At 43.4% G+C, this 24,943-nt stretch overlaps 20 non-coding genes across 20 annotated transcripts; all 20 read right to left on the bottom strand.

Moving 5' to 3' along the window:
* Nucleotides 1-8,787: 8,787 nt before the first annotated feature.
* TRNAL-AAG (transfer RNA leucine (anticodon AAG)) lies at nt 8,788-8,870 on the bottom strand. The gene has a single exon. It is a non-coding gene; the product is annotated as a tRNA-Leu (tRNA).
* Nucleotides 8,871-9,056: 186 nt separating this feature from the next.
* TRNAL-UAG (transfer RNA leucine (anticodon UAG)) lies at nt 9,057-9,139 on the bottom strand. Its single transcript has one exon. It is a non-coding gene; the product is annotated as a tRNA-Leu (tRNA).
* A 632-nt stretch (nt 9,140-9,771) lies between these two features.
* TRNAL-UAG (transfer RNA leucine (anticodon UAG)) lies at nt 9,772-9,854 on the bottom strand. Its single transcript has one exon. It is a non-coding gene; the product is annotated as a tRNA-Leu (tRNA).
* A 1,024-nt stretch (nt 9,855-10,878) lies between these two features.
* Nucleotides 10,879-10,961, bottom strand: TRNAL-AAG (transfer RNA leucine (anticodon AAG)). Its single transcript has one exon. It is a non-coding gene; the product is annotated as a tRNA-Leu (tRNA).
* A 186-nt stretch (nt 10,962-11,147) lies between these two features.
* Nucleotides 11,148-11,230, bottom strand: TRNAL-CAG (transfer RNA leucine (anticodon CAG)). The gene has a single exon. It is a non-coding gene; the product is annotated as a tRNA-Leu (tRNA).
* A 632-nt stretch (nt 11,231-11,862) lies between these two features.
* On the bottom strand, nt 11,863-11,945 carry TRNAL-UAG (transfer RNA leucine (anticodon UAG)). The gene has a single exon. It is a non-coding gene; the product is annotated as a tRNA-Leu (tRNA).
* A 2,008-nt stretch (nt 11,946-13,953) lies between these two features.
* On the bottom strand, nt 13,954-14,036 carry TRNAL-UAG (transfer RNA leucine (anticodon UAG)). Its single transcript has one exon. It is a non-coding gene; the product is annotated as a tRNA-Leu (tRNA).
* A 1,024-nt stretch (nt 14,037-15,060) lies between these two features.
* On the bottom strand, nt 15,061-15,143 carry TRNAL-AAG (transfer RNA leucine (anticodon AAG)). The gene has a single exon. It is a non-coding gene; the product is annotated as a tRNA-Leu (tRNA).
* Nucleotides 15,144-15,329: 186 nt separating this feature from the next.
* Nucleotides 15,330-15,412, bottom strand: TRNAL-CAG (transfer RNA leucine (anticodon CAG)). The gene has a single exon. It is a non-coding gene; the product is annotated as a tRNA-Leu (tRNA).
* Nucleotides 15,413-17,151: 1,739 nt separating this feature from the next.
* On the bottom strand, nt 17,152-17,234 carry TRNAL-AAG (transfer RNA leucine (anticodon AAG)). The gene has a single exon. It is a non-coding gene; the product is annotated as a tRNA-Leu (tRNA).
* Nucleotides 17,235-17,420: 186 nt separating this feature from the next.
* Nucleotides 17,421-17,503, bottom strand: TRNAL-CAG (transfer RNA leucine (anticodon CAG)). The gene has a single exon. It is a non-coding gene; the product is annotated as a tRNA-Leu (tRNA).
* A 632-nt stretch (nt 17,504-18,135) lies between these two features.
* On the bottom strand, nt 18,136-18,218 carry TRNAL-UAG (transfer RNA leucine (anticodon UAG)). Its single transcript has one exon. It is a non-coding gene; the product is annotated as a tRNA-Leu (tRNA).
* A 1,292-nt stretch (nt 18,219-19,510) lies between these two features.
* TRNAL-CAG (transfer RNA leucine (anticodon CAG)) lies at nt 19,511-19,593 on the bottom strand. Its single transcript has one exon. It is a non-coding gene; the product is annotated as a tRNA-Leu (tRNA).
* Nucleotides 19,594-20,225: 632 nt separating this feature from the next.
* Nucleotides 20,226-20,308, bottom strand: TRNAL-UAG (transfer RNA leucine (anticodon UAG)). Its single transcript has one exon. It is a non-coding gene; the product is annotated as a tRNA-Leu (tRNA).
* A 1,008-nt stretch (nt 20,309-21,316) lies between these two features.
* Nucleotides 21,317-21,399, bottom strand: TRNAL-AAG (transfer RNA leucine (anticodon AAG)). The gene has a single exon. It is a non-coding gene; the product is annotated as a tRNA-Leu (tRNA).
* Nucleotides 21,400-21,585: 186 nt separating this feature from the next.
* TRNAL-CAG (transfer RNA leucine (anticodon CAG)) lies at nt 21,586-21,668 on the bottom strand. The gene has a single exon. It is a non-coding gene; the product is annotated as a tRNA-Leu (tRNA).
* Nucleotides 21,669-22,300: 632 nt separating this feature from the next.
* TRNAL-UAG (transfer RNA leucine (anticodon UAG)) lies at nt 22,301-22,383 on the bottom strand. Its single transcript has one exon. It is a non-coding gene; the product is annotated as a tRNA-Leu (tRNA).
* A 1,024-nt stretch (nt 22,384-23,407) lies between these two features.
* Nucleotides 23,408-23,490, bottom strand: TRNAL-AAG (transfer RNA leucine (anticodon AAG)). Its single transcript has one exon. It is a non-coding gene; the product is annotated as a tRNA-Leu (tRNA).
* A 186-nt stretch (nt 23,491-23,676) lies between these two features.
* TRNAL-CAG (transfer RNA leucine (anticodon CAG)) lies at nt 23,677-23,759 on the bottom strand. The gene has a single exon. It is a non-coding gene; the product is annotated as a tRNA-Leu (tRNA).
* A 632-nt stretch (nt 23,760-24,391) lies between these two features.
* TRNAL-UAG (transfer RNA leucine (anticodon UAG)) lies at nt 24,392-24,474 on the bottom strand. Its single transcript has one exon. It is a non-coding gene; the product is annotated as a tRNA-Leu (tRNA).
* Between the last annotated feature and the right edge of the window lie 469 nt (nt 24,475-24,943).

The raw sequence follows: 24,943 nt of genomic DNA on the forward strand, positions 1-24,943 counted from the left end.
GTAAACCGTACCGTGGGAAGAATTCTCGAACTAGCTGCTTGGCAGTAGTCGGGGCAGTGTAATCTGATACGGGATACGCCTCTGTCCAACGGGAGAGAGCGCAGACAACTACGAGGACATATTTGAATCCTCGACAACGTTCCATCTGAATATAATCCATCTGGAGGACTTCAAAAGGATGGTCAGGAGGCTGAAATCCACCCTGCTCTACGGGAACACTCTTTCCTGGATTAAACTGACAACATATCATACAGGTACGAACTTTTTGTTTAGCTGCTGCTCGTAAATGTTTGTTGAACCAAATGTGCTGAATGCTGTCTAGCATAGCCTTCTCTCCTAAATGTGCTGGACTGTGAACTGTAGCTATAATGGCTTGAACCATGGAATCAGGGAGAAACCATACAGATTTCTCCTTTGTCATCCACCCTTGATCTGTCTGGATCCCTCCTAGTTCAGTCCACTTCTTTATTTCTTCTGCTGTGGCATGTGTCTGTATGTCAATTACATCAAGTGCGGGATCCTTAATTGTCATACACTGTGTTGGTGTCTGAACTATTGGCTTTGTCATGTCTAATGTGCGATTCTGAGCAGTCTGTTTAGCTGTTCTGTCAGCTAAATCATTGCCTTGAGAAATGGTATCAGTAACCTTCGTGTGTGCTTTACATTTCATAATCGATATAGCAGTGGGTAGATGTATTGCGTCTAACAAAGCATGAATGAGGGGTCCGTGCTGAATGTGGGCACCATGGGACGTTAAATAACCTCTCTCTCGCCACAGCACGCCGAAGTCGTGTACAACTCCGAATGCATAACGTGAGTCAGTGTATACATTAACTTTCTTATTTGTGGCTTGAATACAGGCTTGCGTTAGAGCAATGAGTTCTGCTGCTTGGGCTGACAAAGTATCTATACAATTTGTTTCAATAACTTCAGTGTCTGTTGTGACTGCATACGCGGCCACTAAATCTCCTGTACTTGCTCTCATGCATGATCCGTCTACATACAACGTCAGGTCTGGATCTAACAATGGAACGTCTGTCAAGTCTTGTCTAGGTTTCGTCTTTATTTCAATGATTTCAACACAATCATGAGCTAGTGGGTCTGTTCCAATTACAGGTAATAGTGTAGCAGGATTCAATGTATTACACCGTCGGATCTCTATGTGTGGTTGAAACAATGTCAGTTCATAACCGGTAAGTCTTGCTATGGTCAAGTGTTGTGTTTGTGTTCGGTTCACAAGAACCTCTACTGCATGTGGTACTTGAACTGTCAATGGGTGTCCTAATACTATGGCATCGCTTTGTCTGATTGCTAAAGCTGTCGCTGCCACTGATTTCAGGCATGCAGGCAAAGCCTGAGCTACGGGATCTAATGTACTGGAAAAATAAGCACATGGCTTGCATGATCCTGCTTGATCCTGAGTGAGTACTGACAAGGCAGTACCTTCGCGTTCTGTAACAAAGAGTGTAAAATGTTTGCTATAACATGGCGTTGCTAAAACAGGTGCTTGACATAAAGCTTCCTTTAGGCTTTCAAAAGCTTGTGTATGTTCCTGAGTCCAAGGGAGAACAGTCGATGTGGCTGCCTCCTGTGTGGTTAACTGAATAAGTGGTTTTGCTAGAAATGCGTACTGAGGGATCCACTGCCTACAATATGAAGTGAGGCCTATGAAAGCTCGCACCTCCTTTTGTGTCTGGGGTATTGACATGTTAGCAATTAACTGAATGCGATCTGGTGTAAGCTGCCTTCCCTCCTTGGACAGCGAGTGACCAAGATAAATAACTCGCTGAACACAGAATTGCAGCTTAGAAGGGGACACCTTGTGCCCCTTGTCGGCTAGGAAATGTAAAACTGTCAGAGAAGCTTTTTCACATTCTGACTCGCTTCTTGCGGTGATCAGCAGATCATCGACATATTGAAGCAGTGCAGTATTGACTGGCATGTGGATACTGTCAAGTTCTCTTTTCAGTGCTTGGCTGTAGATGCTGGGGCTTTCTGTAAATCCTTGGGGAGCGCGTGAGAATTTAAAACTGCGCCCATTTAAACTGAATCCGAACAAGTATTGGCTTTCCGGATCTATTGGGACGCTGAAAAAGGCATTCTTGAGATCGATTACAGTAAAGAATGTTGCTTCGGAATCAATTGCTGTCAACAATGATGATATATCAGGGACCACAGGGAATTGTGGTACAATACACTTGTTTAGTTCACGCAAATCAATAACCAATCGGTATACTGGCGGAGCAGTAGGATCAGTTCGTTTAAGAATCGGAATTATCGGTGAATTACATACATTGGAGTCTGTTTCTACAACTACTCCCTGGGCAATTAGCTCATCAATGATTTTCAACAAAGCCACTACAGCATCATGCGGTAACTTGTATTGTCGCATTCGTGGTAGTACCACTCCTGCTTTCAATGTAACTCGATAGGGTGTAATGTTCATGCAGCCAACATCCGTAGGGCCTTGTGCCCATAGATGTACTGGTAAAGTCTGTAGTCGGGGATCCATGTCTCTAGACACATAGTGACCTTTAAAATCACGTAAAAACAACCTTACTCCTTCCGGAGAACAACATATTATGGCTCCTAGTGCTTTCAGAGTCTTAATTCCTAACAGATTTTCTGGGCATGATTTAGTAAGCAATAAATCTGTAGTTCGTGTCAAAGGTCCTAACGTAAGTGGTAGAGGCTGTGATACTTCATTAACAATAGGTTTTCCTGAAAAACCAAGGGAAACATTTTGAGAGCCTGAGAGGGGTGCCCCTGGAACTTCACTACGTTTTATGGTTGTTCGACTTGCCCCTGTATCGAGTAAGAATTTTCTATCTTGACCTAATAATTCACTATGTACATAAGGTCCTTCTTGATCTACAGGAATCTCGATAAGCGGTAAGTCGACTTCCCTCTCTAGGCTGGTTCATGCGTAGCGCTGATACTCAGGGTATTCATACTGTGCAGTCTGATACATTTGTCGTGTTGTGGTTTGTGTGGCAGTAGCAGGCAACGGTGGTGCAGCTGGCACAAACTGTATGGGTTGCTGTGAGGCTGGCATAGACTGTTGCTGAACTGGCATGGACTGTCCATGCTGCATAGCTCCTTGTTCATTCTGATCTTGTCTAACTAATCGTGGTCTCTCTTTTGCAATACCTGTAGCTATATTACGTTTCAGGACTTGACAATCATGTACATAATGGCCTAGTTGTTTACAGTAATTGCAGGTTCCTTTTACAGGAACTGCAGAATCACCAGAATGTGTCACACCCTTTTTGTGACCATCTGCTGGTACTGTCTGAGAAACTAGCATTTTCATTTTTGTATCCTTCATGCGTCTATGCTCGTGTTCTTGTTCATCCCTAATTCTATTGTGATGATACTGTAACATTTGTAGCATTTGCGACGGAGTGTTACTTTGCCAGGTACTCTCGAATTTCAATATTCTATTCTTCACTGGAGGCAATGCATTTTCCACCAATTTTGTCACAAATAAATGTGGATATGAGTCACTACTTGCTTTTATACCACTATTTATACCAAAACATTTTTCAAATCGAGCATAATAATCGCTTGTGTCTTCATCTTGCTTTTGTTTGCAGGCTGTGATTGCACCCCAATCTTCCTTTTTTGTAGTTAATAAACGTGGCAGTACCTGTACTAGTAAACCTGGTAACAGTTTAACTTTATCCCCGAGCCCTGAACCTGCAGCTCGGCTCCTTTCTTCCTCTGCTAATGCTGTCCAGTCTATCTTTTGGTCTCCCACTTCCCACTCTTTTTCTTTCAGTTTTTCATATATGCCAGCAGGCAAAAGCACCTTTAATATCGTCATAATATCAGGAAAGGTGTACTCTCCCATCAGTAACATGTCTTTAATTTCTCGGTGGAAACCCGCTGGGTCTTTGTCATGACTAGGTACTACTTTCTTCATTTCTAATAATTCCATTTTTGATATGGGTGTGTAAACAAATACACGGTGAAACTCATTGTCTTCGCCTTTTATTGGGTGCACTTCTCGTAAAGGATTTTGTCTATCCATATAGTACGGCGTTCTTTCTCTGTGGGGCAGCGAGAGAGAATCCGGACTTACAAAAAGGACGTACTGCTTACGTGACACTAATATCTCTTTAATTAGCTTATTACTAGAACCTCTCCATCTGTTTGTGAGTAGTTCCGTTAATATATCAGGTAAAGGACCAGGGTCAGCATGTTGGCTCTTATATAATATGAGAAGTTGCTGAATCATATAGATTCCAGCTAAGCGTTGTTCATCTGTACTGAGGTTGAGAAACGTGTGTGCTACGGTCTCATCACCGTATTTTTCAGGACTGTCAATCCAGTGAACGGCTGATCTGGCTAATTCTTGCTCATCCATAGAATCGAGGAGGTGGTAACCTCTTCGTTCTCGTAGTATCTTATCTGCGGCTTGAAACGAATGTTCAGGAGACTTCAGATTTATTACAGGCGTCGGATACGTTCTGCTATTATTTGGACATACGGAGTGTATGGGATCAGAAAAACATCTAGTATTTTCACAAGATCTTCCTCTGCCTACATAAGCTATGGTCTCTGACTGTCTTGCGGAATTCCCTGATTCGGACACTTCATCTTGCTCAAACTCGTCTGTTCCCAATCTCTCTTCATGAATACGCTCTATTTCTTTACGTATTTTTCGGCACATGGCTATTATACAATTTTGCTTATCGTGTCTCCCTTCTGATATATTCTGACTCCATCTTGTAAGAATAAGCATTGCATTCGGGTCTACCCCCGGACGATCTTGATTTCTGATTACACAGTTTATGAGGAAACGTAACAGTTCCCCCTGTATCTCTACTTTCTGGAATTCCATAGCTCTGTTAATACATCCTGGATCTCGTCCTGTTTGAACAAAATGATATATGTTATCTAGATGCGTAGTCATCCCTGGTAACCTTGCTAAATATTCTGCGGCTCGCCTGATACGTAATGATGCCAGGACCATTTCGTCCTCTTTACCAACCACTGGGTCATATCTACAATTTACAAGGAGTTCTTTAAGCGTACGTTCACTTACGAATTTAGGTGTACGTGAATGCGCTGACTCTTGAAAGACAAGTTTATTTATTCTAGGTGGTGTAAAAGTACTGCTAGCACCTCCCGTGGCCCTATCTGGGGCGTCGGGTGTGAATGGGTTCGTTGAACGTGACACAGCAACTATGGGTGTCGATACCTCTGTAGAGTCGACTGCGGAGACAGATGCGGAAACAGATGTGCTTGCCGAAGCTTGTATCGGGACTTGCTGTTGCACGGGGACAGATACCTGATCCTGACGTTGGACCCCTCCGCCAGACGGTCTATGTGGTGTGGCGTTAGCATACTCGGGAGCTGCATCGTCTAGATATGAGGAAAGAAAAACATCTTCTGCGGTTCTGGGATGCCCCTTTGGATGTACCTTAATTGGAAATAATGGGGGTGGCAAGTCTTTTGGTATCTCTGGAGCAGCCTTAGGTAGTCCTTCGGCTAGAAGGGGATACATACCATTCATAAGAGCATTTCTTTGTCTATTCACTTGTTCTGATTTCACTCGGATACCTTCCTCAATTAATAGATTTTCTTGAACTTTATTTGAACTTTCTTTACTCCTCTCTTCTTGTCTACGTGCTTTTTCTGTTCGTCTATGAGATTCTTTACGCCATAACTCAACAGCGTCTTTCTGTGACTGTCTGACCTTTCTTTTCCATAACTCTTCCTCCACTTTCATGATGCACTCTGCATCCCAGGTTCCCGCTATGGGCCACCTTTGACTTTCCGGTAATCCTTTGGTATAATCTACCCATAGATCAAGAAACAATATGGCATCTAAGCCATGTTTATGGTACATGAAATGCCCTGGAGTATCCCTAGGAGGAATAGGAACTGCTTCTTCAAGCACCCCTTTTCTGGTAGTAATCTGTCTTAACTTCGAGAAGAGCGGCATATTTACAACTGATCTGATACTTACTCTTGAACTTGCTTAATACGAGAAACACAATAATGAACAGTGAACAATGAACAGTCATTCATACCACAATATGCAAGACATTTCTGAATACTTTAAACTTTAAACATTAAACATTATAACAATGGTCGACAATGATGACAGTCTGCCTAACTAATCACCACGCTGAATTCTTGACAATAACTGAATACTTCGGAATACTTGATATACTGCTAAACAGTACATATACACTGCTAAACAGTGCAGACCGGATTTGTGTACCCAAATCCGTCTTGACCGGCACAACCTATGTGCGCGTCAACACGCCTCCCCGGCGATGGTACTCACCGAGTAGCTCCTTGAAACGGAAGGCCTCAGAGAATGGACAGGACTCGATAACTGCGGACATCGGACCCTCTGGACGTCGGGATTTCGGAAAACCTGGTGGGCCTCTGTATACCTCGGATCTTGCTCTCTCAGCTAGGCTCTGGTCGGGATACTTCGCACTTCTCACCGCCTCGTCTGGGTTGATCGCAGCCTCAGTCGCCCCCGCTTGACCGGAGGGAGCTTACAGGAAATCCTGCTGGTACGCGTTTTATGGTCCGTCCAGCTGTGGCAGGAGACCGGGCCTGCAACGCACCGCCGGCGCGTGAGATGAGAAAGTGTCCCTGTTCGGGCGCCATTATGTGGTAAATAAAAATACAGGACTGAATTTCATACGGAATCTTAAAATAAAGTAAATAGCTCAAAATAACAAGAGGCAGAATCCGTGGTATAAGAGGTTTTCTAATGGGCTTTATTCCATTCAAAATGGCCGACTCGAGTCGCGGCCTTCAGGTTCCGTCACCACGAGGGTTCAGGAAGTGAAGTACAATAATTCATTAACAGACATGTATTTTTATAATAAGTGCATTACAATGAAACGAATGTAGAAGGCGTAACATTTGATAAGAAAAGTGACAAAACAGTGACATAATCGAAACTAGGCGTAATAAGGAATAAAAGAAACATGATTGGTTAGAATTATCAGACATAGGTGGATCTATAAGATAATACTTGGCATAGATGCGCGCGCGGCAGCATGACGTGTAATTGACGTGCAACTAGGGGGTGAAGGGGACTTGACATTTAGCTCTACATGTGGAGACGAGAAGTCTGGGGTCAAGTCAACCTAATCCCAAATCATATCTAACATCCTATGTTTAAAGAACTATGTTATCCACAAGGAAGAACTCTCGGACAGAATCTATTCTATACTGACTGTGTGCGTGTACAAGCGTCTAAGTGTCTATATGAGATGCGAGGGATAGAAAACTTTCCATGGCAACAGGGCTATGAATCACTTGCAGGAGGACGGAAAGGCTGAGTCCTTTGCTTGTGAGCTAAAGGAAATGTTTACCTAAATCACTGGACAGGAATGCATCGGCTGAAGAGTAAAATAGATAATTCGAAGGTGAAATACAACTTCTTGGCAGACAGGCGAAAACTGGCCGAGGCAGTCACCGTTAGCTGCACAGGGAGTAGGACAAAGTTCATGGATACAGATGCGAGCTCAAGCTGAAGCTGTCAAAGACAGAGAGCAGGGAAAGGCTTTGAGGACAGAATCGGGCCTACTTGCCTGAACTGTAAAAATGGAGTAACTTAGCCATATAAAGTCGGTGGCTTTTCATACTTAGGAATCGAATATCCAACCCTGTGATGGCGGATCTGACAGAGAACATGTCAACGGTAGACACACATATGTTTGCGTCTTAGAAACTGGAACTGGAGGGAACATACATGTACTTGTAACATGCATATAGAACCGTTGGGGTCCAAGATAGGGGACATAACTGATCAGGAAAATCCACATTTCCACACCATGCAAGCCTGAAATAATTTAAACCTTCAAACACAAGGTGCAACTTTATGCACAGGACAATAAACACAGAAGAACACATACGAAAGCACTTTATTTCACAGGTATACAGTTTTCATGCTTTTAGAACACCACATACCTCTCACCAGCTATTTAGGGTCCTGTATCCGACTCACAACATTTCCTTGCCTGCGACCTCTCTCTCTACACAAACAACTACAGCACAGGAAGTAGGAAGGCAATAGGTGGGGCAGTTTATGCAAATTTATGCTGCCAATGTGCCTTGCAGATTCATGCAGGATTTCTAGATCCTTGCTGGATACAAGAGAGTAGGCCTTGTTCCAGATAAACTATCCCTAGCAGGGAAAGTCTGAGCACAGGCACTCTTTTGCTCTTTAGCCCCTGGCCTGGGACTCACCCTCACTTGCTGAGGCATGAAATTCTGCATACCAACTTTGCACAGAAGGTATGTTTGTGGTTGTTTGGGGATGGGTGGGAGGTCAAGAGCAGGGAAAAGCAGGTCTCCTTCACTACTAGACTCCTCTTCTATGCCTCCCTGCCGTTCACTCACTCTGTCTTTGTTTCATTCTCTCCTTCCACAACACTCCTTCTCACTCATTCGCTCTATCACTTGTATTTTTGCCCTTGCTCTGCATTCTATAGTGGAAACATCTCTTGAATGAAGCATCTGAAAATGACGTGACATAAAATTTAAAACCTCCTTATTGGAAACCTAAAACATCACAAGACTTAATGTAACCCATTTCTTTCATAAAAAAGATTTTTAAAGTACCCCACAAAACAAATATAAAACACCACGAGTGCTAGAAGAATATTACATTAACGTTAAAGATAGAATAGGGCAAATGCATTTGCAGTTGAAACTGAAGTTTGGTACTTATTCAGATATTATTTACATTGCCAATTTTTAGCTGAGATTCTAAAGGAACTGAGAGAGAAAATGGAATTCAAGTTTTGTCAGAAGTGGGATTCGAACCCACGCCTCCAGGAGAGACTGCGGCCTTAACGCAGCGCCTTAGACCACTCGGCCATCCTGACCCCATACTGCATTTTCATCTAAAGGGTGAGAAAGATATTAGGAACCAAAAAATGCACAGAGCTTAGGCCAATAGTGGCTAGAGCAAGAAAAAAACTCACTGCACTCTTCCAAGAAGACAATCCTATAAGCCACTGCGAGGGAAATGATCATATTTCTCAAGAAAAAAATTAGAGTAAACAGAGGACTGTCAGAAGTGGGATTTGAACCCACGCCTCCAGAGGAAACTGCGACCTAAACGCAGCGCCTTAGACCACTCGGCCATCCTGACTTGCTTTCCCAGCATCTTCCAGAGGCCAGACAGCCATGCAGGTGAGGTACTGAAAAGGAATGCCCTCAATTTATTTATCCTATTATATGCACTTCCAACAGATCTTTGAACAATCTGTACAGAGCAGGACCTATGAAGAACTCTTTAGAACTTTGAGGCGAACAAAGAGAAAGTGCTATTCACCAGCCACTTGAACGGCTCAAAGCTGCTTTGAAATTGAGACAATAGCCACCTCTTGGCTGGCTAAAGCAATTTCAACAAGGGATCTCAAAGTCACAACATAGGGTGGAGTATGCAAATTTAAGCAGCCCCTGATCAAAGCCCTGAGGAAATTGCTGTAAGTGTGCTGGAGTCCAGTTGTCTACCAGATGAATGGCATTCTTCCAAATTTGCTGGGCCCGTCTGGCCAGGGCATACAAGAGCATGACTCTTCCAGATGACCTCTTACATGGGTCCTATGCTCATTTGGTAAGGATTGCGCTTTGTCAGCAAGACGTTATAGAACCTAAATTTATGAGAAACCCCATCTCTCTTGACAAGAGGAGAACGGAATAACGTGCCAAGTGAAGACCAACAGATGCAACTTCCATCAGATGTTAACCTGATAAAGGAGATTAAATCTCCAAAAGGCATGTCAGAAGTGGGATTCGAACCCACGCCTCCAAAGGAGACTGTGGCCTAAACACAGCGCCTTAGACCTCTCGGCCATCCTGACAGTATATGCTTTTAAGAAATGAATAAAAGTTACTCAGAAACGTCTACCTCAATGCAAGCCTGAAATAATTTAAACCTTCAAACACAAGGTGCAACTTTATGCACAGGACAATAAACACAGAAGAACACATACGAAAGCACTTTATTTCACAGGTATACAGTTTTCATGCTTTTAGAACACCACATACCTCTCACCAGCTATTTAGGGTCCTGTATCCGACTCACAACATTTCCTTGCCTGCGACCTCTCTCTCTACACAAACAACTACAGCACAGAAAGTAGGAAGGCAATAGGTGGGGCAGTTTATGCAAATTTATGCTGCCAATGTGCCTTGCAGATTCATGCAGGATTTCTAGATCCTTGCTGGATACAAGAGAGTAGGGTTTGTTCCAGATAAACTATCCCTAGCAGGGAAAGTCTGAGCACAGGCACTCTTTTGCTCTTTAGCCCCTGGCCTGGGACTCACCCTCACTTGCTGAGGCGTGAAATTCTGCATACCAACTTTGCACAGAAGGTATGTTTGTGGTTGTTTGGGGATGGGTGGGAGGTCAAGAGCAGGGAAAAGCAGGTCTCCTTCACTACTAGACTTCTCTTCTATGCCTCCCTGCCATTCACTCACTCTGTCTTTGTTTCATTCTCTCCTTCCACAACACTCCTTCTCACTCACTCGCTCTATCACTTGTATTTTTGCCCTTGCTCTGCATTCTATAGTGGAAACATCTCTTGAATGAAGCATCTGAAAATGACGTGACATAAAACTTAAAACCTCCTTATTGTAAACCTAAAACATCACAAGACTTAATGTAACCCATTTCTTTCATAAAAAAGATTTTTAAAGTACCCCACAAAACAAATATAAAACACCACGAGTGCTAGAAGAATATTACATTAACGTTAAAGATAGAATAGGGCAAATGCATTTGCAGTTGAAACTGAAGTTTGGTACTTATTCAGATATTATTTACATTGCCAATTTTTAGCTGAGATTCTAAAGGAACTGAGAGAGAAAATGGAATTCAAGTTTTGTCAGAAGTGGGATTTGAACCCACGCCTCCAGGAGAGACTGTGGCCTTAACGCAGCGCCTTAGACCACTCGGCCATCCTGACCCCATGCTGCTTTTTCATCTAAAGGGTGAAAAAGATATTAGGAACCAAAAAATGCACAGAGCTTAGGCCAATAGTGGCTAGAGCAAGAAAAAAACTCACTGCACTCTTCCAAGAAGACAATCCTATAAGCCACTGCGAGGGAAATGATCATATTTCTCAAGAAAAAAATTAGAGTAAACACAGGACTGTCAGAAGTGGGATTTGAACCCACACCTCCAGAGGAGACTGCGACCTGAACGCAGCGCCTTAGACCACTCGGCCATCCTGACTTGCTTTCCCAGCATCTTCCAGAGGCCAGACAGCCATGCAGGTGAGGTACTGAAAAGGAATGCCCTCAATTTATTTATCCTATTATATGCACTTCCAACAGATCTTTGAACAATCTGTACAGAGCAGGACCTATGGAGAACTCTTTAGAACTTTGAGGCGAACAAAGAGAAAGTGCTATTCACCAGCCACTTGAACGGCTCAAAGCTGCTTTGAAATTGAGACAATAGCCACCTCTTGGCTGGCTAAAGCAATTTCAACAAGGGATCTCAAAGTCACAACATAGGGTGGAGTATGCAAATTTAAGCAGCCCCTGATCAAAGCCCTAAGGAAATTGCTGTAAGTGTGCTGGAGTCCAGTTGTCTACCAGATGCATGGCATTCTTCCAAATTTGCAGGGCCCGTCTGGCCAGGGCATACAAGAGCATGACTCTTCCAGATGACCTCTTACATGGGTCCTATGCTCATTTGGTAAGGATTGCGCTTTGTCAGCAAGACGTTATAGAACCTAAATATATGAGAAACCCCATCTCTCTTGACAAGAGGAGAACGGAATAACGTGCCAAGTGAAGACCAACAGATGCAACTTCCATCAGATGTTAACCTGATAAAGGAGATTAAATCTCCAAAAGGCATGTCAGAAGTGGGATTCGAACCCACGCCTCCAAAGGAGACTGTGGCCTAAACACAGCGCCTTAGACCTCTCGGCCATCCTGACAGTATAGGCTTTTAAGAAATGAATAAAAGTTACTCAGAAACGTCTACCTCCATGCAAGCCTGAAATAATTTAAACCTTCAAACACAAGGTGCAACTTTATGCACAGGACAATAAACACAGAAGAACACATACGAAAGCACTTTATTTCACAGGTATACAGTTTTCATGCTTTTAGAACACCACATACCTCTCACCAGCTATTTAGGGTCCTGTATCCGACTCACAACATTTCCTTGCCTGCGACCTCTCTCTCTACACAAACAACTACAGCACAGGAAGTAGGAAGGCAATAGGTGGGGCAGTTTATGCAAATTTATGCTGCCAATGTGCCTTGCAGATTCATGCAGGATTTCTAGATCCTTGCTGGATACAAGAGAGTAGGCCTTGTTCCAGATAAACTATCCCTAGCAGGGAAAGTCTGAGCACAGGCACTCTTTTGCTCTTTAGCCCCTGGCCTGGGACTCACCCTCACTTGCTGAGGCGTGAAATTCTGCATACCAACTTTGCACAGAAGGTATGTTTGTGGTTGTTTGGGGATGGGTGGGAGGTCAAGAGCAGGGAAAAGCAGGTCTCCTTCACTACTAGACTACTCTTCTATGCCTCCCTGCCGTTCACTCACTCTGTCTTTGTTTCATTCTGTCCTTCCACAACACTCCTTCTCACTCACTCGCTCTATCACTTGTATTTTTGCCCTTGCTCTGCATTCTATAGTGGAAACATCTCTTGAATGAAGCATCTGAAAATGACGTGATATAAAATTTAAAACCTCCTTATTGGAAACCTAAAACATCACAAGACTTAATGTAACCCATTTCTTTCATAAATAAGATTTTTAAAGTACCCCACAAAAGAAATATAAAACACCACGAGTGCTAAAAGAATATTACATTAACGTTAAAGATAGAATAGGGCAAATGCATTTGCAGTTGAAACTGAAGTTTGGTACTTATTCAGATATTATTTACATTGCCAATTTTTAGCTGAGATTCTAAAGGAACTGAGAGAGAAAATGGAATTCAAGTTTTGTCAGAAGGTGGATTCGAACCCACGCCTCCAGGAGAGACTGCGGCCTTAACGCAGCGCCTTAGACCACTCGGCCATCCTGACCCCATGGTGCTTTTTCATCTAAAGGGTGAGAAAGATATTAGGAACCAAAAAATGCACAGAGCTTAGGCCAATAGTGGCTAGAGCAAGAAAAAAACTCACTGCACTCTTCCAAGAAGACAATCCTATAAGCCACTGCGAGGGAAATGATCATATTTCTCAAGAAAAAAATTAGAGTAAACAGAGGACTGTCAGAAGTGGGATTTGAAACCACGCCTCCAGAGGAGACTGCGACCTGAACGCAGCGCCTTAGACCACTCGGCCATCCTGACTTGCTTTCCCAGCATCTTCCAGAGGCCAGACAGCCATGCAGGTGAGGTACTGAAAAGGAATGCCCTCAATTTATTTATCCTATTATATGCACTTCCAACAGATCTTTGAACAATCTGTACAGAGCAGGACCTATGGAGAACTCTTTAGAACTTTGAGGCAAACAAAGAGAAAGTGCTATTCACCAGCCACTTGAACGGCTCAAAGCTGCTTTGAAATTGAGACAATAGCCACCTCTTGGCTGGCTAAAGCAATTTCAACAAGGGATCTCAAAGTCACAACATAGGGTGGAGTATGCAAATTTAAGCAGCCCCTGATCAAAGCCCTGAGGAGATTGCTGTAAGTGTGCTGGAGTCCAGTTGTCTACCAGATGAATGGCATTCTTCCAAATTTGCAGGGCCCGTCTGGCCAGGGCATACAAGAGCATGACTCTTCCAGATGACCTCTTACATGGGTCCTATGCTCATTTGGTAAGGATTGCGCTTTGTCAGCAAGACGTTATAGAACCTAAATATATGAGAAACCCCATCTCTCTTGACAAGAGGAGAACGGAATAACGTGCCAAGTGAAGACCAACAGATGCAACTTCCATCAGATGTTAACCTGATAAAGGAGATTAAATCTCCAAAAGGCATGTCAGAAGTGGGAATCGAACCCACGCCTCCAAAGGAGACTGTGACCTAAACACAGCGCCTTAGACCTCTCGGCCATCCTGACAGTATAGGCTTTTAATAAATGAATAAAAGTTACTCAGAAACGTCTACCTCCATGCAAGCCTGAAATAATTTAAACCTTCAAACACAAGGTGCAACTTTATGCACAGGACAATAAACACAGAAGAACACATACGAAAGCACTTTATTTCACAGGTATACAGTTTTCATGCTTTTAGAACACCACATACCTCTCACCAGCTATTTAGGGTCCTGTATCCGACTCACAACATTTCCTTGCCTGCGACCTCTCTCTCTACACAAACAACTACAGCACAGGAAGTAGGAAGGCAATAGGTGGGGCAGTTTATGCAAATTTATGCTGCCAATGTGCCTTGCAGATTCATGCAGGATTTCTAGATCCTTGCTGGATACAAGAGAGTAGGCCTTGTTCCAGATAAACTATCCCTAGCAGGGAAAGTCTGAGCACAGGCACTCTTTTGCTCTTTAGCCCCTGGCCTGGGACTCACCCTCACTTGCTGAGGCGTGAAATTCTGCATACCAACTTTGCACAGAAGGTATGTTTGTGGTTGTTTGGGGATGGGTGGGAGGTCAAGAGCAGGGAAAAGCAGGTCTCCTTCACTACTAGACTCCTCTTCTATGCCTCCCTGCCATTCACTCACTCTGTCTTTGTTTCATTCTCTCCTTCCACAACACTCCTTCTCACTCACTCGCTCTATCACTTGTATTTTTGCCCTTGCTCTGCATTCTATAGTGGAAACATCTCTTGAATGAAGCATCTGAAAATGACGTGACATAAAATTTAAAACCTCCTTATTGGAAACCTAAAACATCACAAGACTTAATGTAACCCATTTCTTTCATAAAAAAGATTTTTAAAGTACCCCACAAAACAAATATAAAACACCACGAGTGCTAGAAGAATATTACATTAACGTTAAAGATAGAATAGGGCAAATGCATTTGCAGTTGAAACTGAAGTTTGGTACTTATTCAGATATTATTAACATTGCCAATTTTTAGCTGAGATTCTAAAGGAACTGAGAGAGAAAATGGAATTCAAGTTTTGTCAGAAGTGGGATTCGAACCCACGCCTCCAGGAGAGACTGCGGCCTTAACGCAGCGCCTTAGACCACTCGGCCATCCTGACCCCATGCTGCTTTTTCATCTAAAGGGTGAGAAAGATATTAGGAACCAAAAAATGCACAGAGCTGAGGCCAATAGTGGCTAGAGGAAGAAAAAAACTCACTGCACTCTTCCAAGAAGACAATCCTATAAGCCACTGCGAGGGAAATGATCATATTTCTCAAGAAAATAATTAGAGTAAACACAGGACTGTCAGAAGTGGGATTTGAACCCACGCCTCCAGAGGAGACTGCGACCTGAACGCAGCGCCTTAGACCACTCGGCCATCCTGACTTTCTTTCCCAGCATCTTCCAGAGGCCAGACAGCCATGCAGGTGAGGTACTGAAAAGGAATGCCCTCAATTTATTTATCCTATTATATGCACTTCCAACAGATCTTTGAACAATCTGTACAGAGCAGGACCTATGGAGAACTCTTTAGAACTTTGAGGCGAACAAAGAGAAAGTGCTATTCACCAGCCACTTGAACGGCTCAAAGCTGCTTTGAAATTGAGACAATAGCCACCTCTTGGCTGGCTAAAGCAATTTCAACAAGGGATCTCAAAGTCACAACATAGGGTGGAGTATGCAAATTTAAGCAGCCCCTGATCAAAGCCCTAAGGAAATTGCTGTAAGTGTGCTGGAGTCCAGTTGTCTACCAGATGCATGGCATTCTTCCAAATTTGCAGGGCCCGTCTGGCCAGTGCATACAAGAGCATGACTCTTCCAGATGACCTCTTACATGGGTCCTATGCTCATTTGGTAAGGATTGCGCTTTGTCAGCAAGACGTTATAGAACCTAAATATATGAGAAACCCCATCTCTCTTGACAAGAGGAGAACGGAATAACGTGCGAAGTGAAGACCAACAGATGCAACTTCCATCAGATGTTAACCTGATAAAGGAGATTAAATCTCCAAAAGGCATGTCAGAAGTGGCATTCGAACCCACGCCTCCAAAGGAGACTGTGGTCTAAACACAGCGCCTTAGACCTCTCGGCCATCCTGACAGTATAGGCTTTTAAGAAATGAATAAAAGTTACTCAGAAACGTCTACCTCCATGCAAGCCTGAAATAATTTAAACCTTCAAACACAAGGTGCAACTTTATGCACAGGACAATAAACACAGAAGAACACATACGAAAGCACTTTATTTCACAGGTATACAGTTTTCATGCTTTTAGAACACCACATACCTCTCACCAGCTATTTAGGGTCCTGTATCCGACTCACAACATTTCCTTGCCTGCGACCTCTCTCTCTACACAAACAACTACAGCACAGGAAGTAGGAAGGCAATAGGTGGGGCAGTTTATGCAAATTTATGCTGCCAATGTGCCTTGCAGATTCATGCAGGATTTCTAGATCCTTGCTGGATACAAGAGAGTAGGCCTTGTTCCAGATAAACTATCCCTAGCAGGGAAAGTCTGAGCACAGTCACTCTTTTGCTCTTTAGCCCCTGGCCTGGGACTCACCCTCACTTGCTGAGGCGTGAAAATCTGCATACCAACTTTGCACAGAAGGTATGTTTGTGGTTGTTTGGGGATGGGTGGGAGATCAAGAGCAGGGAAAAGCAGGTCTCCTGCACTACTAGACTTCTCTTCTATGCCTCCCTGCCATTCACTCACTCTGTCTTTGTTTCATTCTCTCCTTCCACAACACTCCTTCTCACTCACTCGCTCTATCACTTGTATTTTTGCCCTTGCTCTGCATTCTATAGTGGAAACATCTCTTGAATGAAGCATCTGAAAATGACGTGACATAAAGTTTAAAACCTCCTTATTGTAAACCTAAAACATCACAAGACTTAATGTAACCCATTTCTTTCATAAAAAAGATTTTTAAAGTACCCCACAAAAGAAATATAAAACACCACGAGTGCTAGAAGAATATTACATTAACGTTAAAGATAGAATAGGGCAAATGCATTTGCAGTTGAAACTGAAGTTTGGTACTTATTCAGATATTATTTACATTGCCAATTTTTAGCTGAGATTCTAAAGGAACTGAGAGAGAAAATGGAATTCAAGTTTTGTCAGAAGTGGGATTCGAACCCACGCCTCCAGGAGAGACTGCGGCCTTAACGCAGCGCCTTAGACCACTCGGCCATCCTGACCCCATGGTGCTTTTTCATCTAAAGGGTGAGAAAGATATTAGGAACCAAAAAATGCACAGAGCTTAGGCCAATAGTGGCTAGAGCAAGAAAAAAACTCACTGCACTCTTCCAAGAAGACAATCCTATAAGCCACTGCGAGGGAAATGATCATATTTCTCAAGAAAAAAATTAGAGTAAACACAGGACTGTCAGAAGTGGGATTTGAACCCACGCCTCCAGAGGAGACTGCGACCTGAACGCAGCGCCTTAGACCACTCGGCCATCCTGACTTGCCTTCCCAGCATCTTCCAGAGGCCAGACAGCCATGCAGGTGAGGTACTGAAAAGGAATGCCCTTAATTTATTTATCCTATTATATGCACTTCCAACAGATCTTTGAACAATCTGTACAGAGCAGGACCTATGGAGAACTCTTTAGAACTTTGAGGCGAACAAAGAGAAAGTGCTATTCACCAGCCACTTGAACGGCTCAAAGCTGCTTTGAAATTGAGACAATAGCCACCTCTTGGCTGGCTAAAGCAATTTCAACAAGGGATCTCAAAGTCACAACATAGGGTGGAGTATGCAAATTTAAGCAGCCCCTGATCAAAGCCCTAAGGAAATTGCTGTAAGTGTGCTGGAGTCCAGTTGTCTACCAGATGCATGGCATTCTTCCAAATTTGCAGGGCCCGTCTGGCCAGGGCATACAAGAGCATGACTCTTCCAGATGACCTCTTACATGGGTCCTATGCTCATTTGGTAAGGATTGCGCTTTGTCAGCAAGACGTTATAGAACCTAAATATATGAGAAACCCCATCTCTCTTGACAAGAGGAGAACGGAATAACGTGCCAGGTGAAGACCAACAGATGCAACTTCCATCAGATGTTAACCTGATAAAGGAGATTAAATCTCCAAAAGGAATGTCAAAAGTGGGATTCGAACCCACGCCTCCAAAGGAGACTGTGGCCTAAACACAGCACCTTAGACCTCTCGGCCATCCTGACAGTATAGGCTTTTAAGAAATGAATAAAAGTTACTCAGAAACGTCTACCTCCATGCAAGCCTGAAATAATTTAAACCTTCAAACACAAGGTGCAACTTTATGCACAGGACAATAAACACAGAAGAACACATACGAAAACACTTTATTTCACAGGTATACAGTTTTCATGCTTTTAGAACACCACATACCTCTCACCAGCTATTTAGGGTCCTGTATCCGACTCACAACATTTCCTTGCCTGCGACCTCTCTCTCTACACAAACAACTACAGCACAGGAAGTAGGAAGGCAATAGGTGGGGCAGTTTATGCAAATTTATGCTGCCAATGTGCCTTGCAGATTCATGCAGGATTTCTAGATCCTTGCTGGATACAAGAGAGTAGGCCTTGTTCCAGATAAACTATCCCTAGCAGGGAAAGTCTGAGCACAGGCACTCTTTTGCTCTTTAGCCCCTGGCCTGGGACTCACCCTCACTTGCTGAGGCGTGAAAATCTGCATACCAACTTTGCACAGAAGGTATGTTTGTGGTTGTTTGGGGATGGGTGGGAGGTCAAGAGCAGGGAAAAGCAGGTCTCCTGCACTACTAGACTCCTCTTCTATGCCTCCCTGCCGTTCACTCACTCTGTCTTTGTTTCATTCTCTCCTTCCACAACACTCCTTCTCACTCACTCGCTCTATCACTTGTATTTTTGCCCTTGCTCTGCATTCTATAGTGGAAACATCTCTTGAATGAAGCATCTGAAAATGACGTGACATAAAGTTTAAAACCTCCTTATTGTAAACCTAAAACATCACAAGACTTAATGTAACCCATTTCTTTCATAAAAAAGATTTTTAAAGTACCCCACAAAAGAAATATAAAACACCACGAGTGCTAGAAGAATATTACATTAACGTTAAAGATAGAATAGGGCAAATGCATTTGCAGTTGAAACTGAAGTTTGGTACTTATTCAGATATTATTTACATTGCCAATTTTTAGCTGAGATTCTAAAGGAACTGAGAGAGAAATGGAATTCAAGTTTTGTCAGAAGTGGGATTCGAACCTACGCCTCCAGGAGAGACTGCGGCCTTAACGCAGCGCCTTAGACCACTCGGCCATCCTGACCCCATGGTGCTTTTTCATCTAAAGGGTGAGAAAGATATTAGGAACCAAAAAATGCACAGAGCTTAGGCCAATAGTGGCTAGAGCAAGAAAAAAACTCACTGCACTCTTCCAAGAAGACAATCCTATAAGCCACTGCGAGGGAAATGATCATATTTCTCAAGAAAAAAATTAGAGTAAACACAGGACTGTCAGAAGTGGGATTTGAACCCACGCCTCCAGAGGAGACTGCGACCTGAACGCAGCGCCTTAGACCACTCGGCCATCCTGACTTGCTTTCCCAGCATCTTCCAGAGGCCAGACAGCCATGCAGGTGAGGTACTGAAAAGGAATGCCCTCAATTTATTTATCCTATTATATGCACTTCCAACAGATCTTTGAACAATCTGTACAGAGCAGGACCTATGGAGAACTCTTTAGAACTTTGAGGCAAACAAAGAGAAAGTGCTATTCACCAGCCACTTGAACGGCTCAAAGCTGCTTTGAAATTGAGACAATAGCCACCTCTTGGCTGGCTAAAGCAATTTCAACAAGGGATCTCAAAGTCACAACATAGGGTGGAGTATGCAAATTTAAGCAGCCCCTGATCAAAGCCCTGAGGAAATTGCTGTAAGTGTGCTGGAGTCCAGTTGTCTACCAGATGAATGGCATTCTTCCAAATTTGCTGGGCCCGTCTGGCCAGGGCATACAAGAGCATGACTCTTCCAGATGACCTCTTACATGGGTCCTATGCTCATTTGGTAAGGATTGCGCTTTGTCAGCAAGACGTTATAGAACCTAAATATATGAGAAACCCCATCTCTCTTGACAAGAGGAGAACGGAATAACGTGCCAAGTGAAGACCAACAGATGCAACTTCCATCAGATGTTAACCTGATAAAGGAGATTAAATCTCCAAAAGGCATGTCAGAAGTGGGATTCGAACCCACGCCTCCAAAGGAGACTGTGGCCTAAACACAGCGCCTTAGACCTCTCGGCCATCCTGACAGTATATGCTTTTAAGAAATGAATAAAAGTTACTCAGAAACGTCTACCTCAATGCAAGCCTAAAATAATTTAAACCTTCAAACACAAGGTGCAACTTTATGCACAGGACAATAAACACAGAAGAACACATACGAAAGCACTTTATTTCACAGGTATACAGTTTTCATGCTTTTAGAACACCACATACCTCTCACCAGCTATTTAGGGTCCTGTATCCGACTCACAACATTTCCTTGCCTGCGACCTCTCTCTCTACACAAACAACTACAGCACAGGAAGTAGGAAGGCAATAGGTGGGGCAGTTTATGCAAATTTATGCTGCCAATGTGCCTTGCAGATTCATGCAGGATTTCTAGATCCTTGCTGGATACAAGAGAGTAGGCCTTGTTCCAGATAAACTATCCCTAGCAGGGAAAGTCTGAGCACAGGCACTCTTTTGCTCTTTAGCCCCTGGCCTGGGACTCACCCTCACTTGCTGAGGCGTGAAATTCTGCATACCAACTTTGCACAGAAGGTATGTTTGTGGTTGTTTGGGGATGGGTGGGAGGTCAAGAGCAGGGAAAAGCAGGTCTCCTTCACTACTAGACTCCTCTTCTATGCCTCCCTGCCATTCACTCACTCTGTCTTTGTTTCATTCTCTCCTTCCACAACACGCTCTATCACTTGTATTTTTGCCCTTGCTCTGCATTCTATAGTGGAAACATCTCTTGAATGAAGCATCTGAAAATGACGTGACATAAAATTTAAAACCTCCTTATTGGAAACCTAAAACATCACAAGACTTAATGTAACCCATTTCTTTCATAAAAAAGATTTTTAAAGTACCCCACAAAACAAATATAAAACACCACGAGTGCTAGAAGAATATTACATTAACGTTAAAGATAGAATAGGGCAAATGCATTTGCAGTTGAAACTGAAGTTTGGTACTTATTCAGATATTATTTACATTGCCAATTTTTAGCTGAGATTCTAAAGGAACTGAGAGAGAAAATGGAATTCAAGTTTTGTCAGAAGTGGGATTCGAACCCACGCCTCCACGAGAGACTGCGGCCTTAACGCAGCGCCTTAGACCACTCGGCCATCCTGACCCCATGCTGCTTTTTCATCTAAAGGGTGAGAAAGATATTAGGAACCAAAAAATGCACAGAGCTGAGGCCAATAGTGGCTAGAGCAAGAAAAAAACTCACTGCACTCTTCCAAGAAGACAATCCTATAAGCCACTGCGAGGGAAATGATCATATTTCTCAAGAAAATAATTAGAGTAAACACAGGACTGTCAGAAGTGGGATTTGAACCCACGCCTCCAGAGGAGACTGCGACCTGAACGCAGCGCCTTAGACCACTCGGCCATCCTGACTTTCTTTCCCAGCATCTTCCAGAGGCCAGACAGCCATGCAGGTGAGGTACTGAAAAGGAATGCCCTCAATTTATTTATCCTATTATATGCACTTCCAACAGATCTTTGAACAATCTGTACAGAGCAGGACCTATGGAGAACTCTTTAGAACTTTGAGGCGAACAAAGAGAAAGTGCTATTCACCAGCCACTTGAACGGCTCAAAGCTGCTTTGAAATTGAGACAATAGCCACCTCTTGGCTGGCTAAAGCAATTTCAACAAGGGATCTCAAAGTCACAACATAGGGTGGAGTATGCAAATTTAAGCAGCCCCTGATCAAAGCCCTAAGGAAATTGCTGTAAGTGTGCTGGAGTCCAGTTGTCTACCAGATGCATGGCATTCTTCCAAATTTGCAGGGCCCGTCTGGCCAGTGCATACAAGAGCATGACTCTTCCAGATGACCTCTTACATGGGTCCTATGCTCATTTGGTAAGGATTGCGCTTTGTCAGCAAGACGTTATAGAACCTAAATATATGAGAAACCCCATCTCTCTTGACAAGAGGAGAACGGAATAACGTGCGAAGTGAAGACCAACAGATGCAACTTCCATCAGATGTTAACCTGATAAAGGAGATTAAATCTCCAAAAGGCATGTCAGAAGTGGGATTCGAACCCACGCCTCCAAAGGAGACCGTGGCCTAAACACAGCGCCTTAGACCTCTCGGCCACCCTGACAGTATAGGCTTTTAAGAAATGAATAAAAGTTACTCAGAAACGTCTACCTCCATGCAAGCCTGAAATAATTTAAACCTTCAAACACAAGGTGCAACTTTATGCACAGGACAATAAACACAGAAGAACACATACGAAAGCACTTTATTTCACAGGTATACAGTTTTCATGCTTTTAGAACACCACATACCTCTCACCAGCTATTTAGGGTCCTGTATCCGACTCACAACATTTCCTTGCCTGCGACCTATCTCTCTACACAAACAACTACAGCACAGGAAGTAGGAAGGCAATAGGTGGGGCAGTTTATGCAAATTTATGCTGCCAATGTGCCTTGCAGATTCATGCAGGATTTCTAGATCCTTGCTGGATACAAGAGAGTAGGCCTTGTTCCAGATAAACTATCCCTAGCAGGGAAAGTCTGAGCACAGGCACTCTTTTGCTCTTTAGCCCCTGGCCTGGGACTCACCCTCACTTGCTGAGGCATGAAATTCTGCATACCAACTTTGCACAGAAGGTATGTTTGTGGTTGTTTGGGGATGGGTGGGAGGTCAAGAGCAGGGAAAAGCAGGTCTCCTTCACTACTAGACTACTCTTCTATGCCTCCCTGCCGTTCACTCACTCTGTCTTTGTTTCATTCTCTCCTTCCACAACACTCCTTCTCACTCACTCGCTCTATCACTTGTATTTTTGCCCTTGCTCTACATTCTATAGTGGAAACATCTCTTGAATGAAGCATCTGAAAATGACGTGACATAAAATTTAAAACCTCCTTATTGGAAACCTAAAACATCACAAGACTTAATGTAACCCATTTCTTTCATAAAAAAGATTTTTAAAGTACCCCACAAAACAAATATAAAACACCACGAGTGCTAGAAGAATATTACATTAACGTTAAAGATAGAATAGGGCAAATGCATTTGCAGTTGAAACTGAAGTTTGGTACTTATTCAGATATTATTTACATTGCCAATTTTTAGCTGAGATTCTAAAGGAACTGAGAGAGAAAATGGAATTCAAGTTTTGTCAGAAGTGGGATTCGAACCCACGCCTCCAGGAGAGACTGCGGCCTTAACGCAGCGCCTTAGACCACTCTGCCATCCTGACCCCATGCTGCATTTTCATCTAAAGGGTGAGAAAGATATTAGGAACCAAAAAATGCACAGAGCTTAGGCCAATAGTGGCTAGAGCAAGAAAAAAACTCACTGCACTCTTCCAAGAAGACAATCCTATAAGCCACTGCGAGGGAAATGATCATATTTCTCAAGAAAAAAATTAGAGTAAACAGAGGACTGTCAGAAGTGGGATTTGAACCCACGCCTCCAGAGGAGACCGCGACCTGAACGCAGCGCCTTAGACCACTCGGCCATCCTGACTTGTTTTCCCAGCATCTTTCAGAGGCCAGACAGCAATGCAGGTGAGGTACTGAAAAGGAATGCCCTCAATTTATTTATCCTATTATATGCACTTCCAACAGATCTTTGAACAATCTGTACAGAGCAGGACCTATGGAGAACTCTTTAGAACTTTGAGGCGAACAAAGAGAAAGTGCTATTCACCAGCCACTTGAACGGCTCAAAGCTGCTTTGAAATTGACACAATAGCCACCTCTTGGCTGGCTAAAGCAATTTCAACAAGGGATCTCAAAGTCACAACATAGGGTGGAGTATGCAAATTTAAGCAGCCCCTGATCAAAGCCCTGAGGAAATTGCTGTAAGTGTGCTGGAGTCCAGTTGTCTACCAGATGAATGGCATTCTTCCAAATTTGCTGGGCCCGTCTGGCCAGGGCATACAAGAGCATGACTCTTCCAGATGACCTCTTACATGGGTCCTATGCTCATTTGGTAAGGATTGCGCTTTGTCAGCAAGACGTTATAGAACCTAAATATATGAGAAACCCCATCTCTCTTGACAAGAGGAGAACGGAATAACGTGCCAAGTGAAGACCAACAGATGCAACTTCCATCAGATGTTAACCTGATAAAGGAGATTAAATCTCCAAAAGGCATGTCAGAAGTGGGATTCGAACCCACGCCTCCAAAGGAGACTGTGGCCTAAACACAGCGCCTTAGACCTCTCGGCCATCCTGACAGTATATGCTTTTAAGAAATGAATAAAAGTTACTCAGAAACGTCTACCTCAATGCAAGCCTGAAATAATTTAAACCTTCAAACACAAGGTGCAACTTTATGCACAGGACAATAAACACAGAAGAACACATACGAAAGCACTTTATTTCACAGGTATACAGTTTTCATGCTTTTAGAACACCACATACCTCTCACCAGCTATTTAGGGTCCTGTATCCGACTCACAACATTTCCTTGCCTGCGAGCTCTCTCTCTACACAAACAACTACAGCACAGGAAGTAGGAAGGCAATAGGTGGGGCAGTTTATGCAAATTTATGCTGCCAATGTGCCTTGCAGATTCATGCAGGATTTCTAGATCCTTGCTGGATACAAGAGAGTAGGCCTTGTTCCAGATAAACTATCCCTAGCAGGGAAAGTCTGAGCACAGGCACTCTTTTGCTCTTTAGCCCCTGGCCTGGGACTCACCCT

The sequence above is a fragment of the Triturus cristatus genome, chromosome 6, assembly GCF_964204655.1.
Source record: "Triturus cristatus chromosome 6, aTriCri1.1, whole genome shotgun sequence".
In the NCBI taxonomy this organism is placed as follows: Eukaryota; Metazoa; Chordata; class Amphibia; order Caudata; family Salamandridae; genus Triturus; species Triturus cristatus.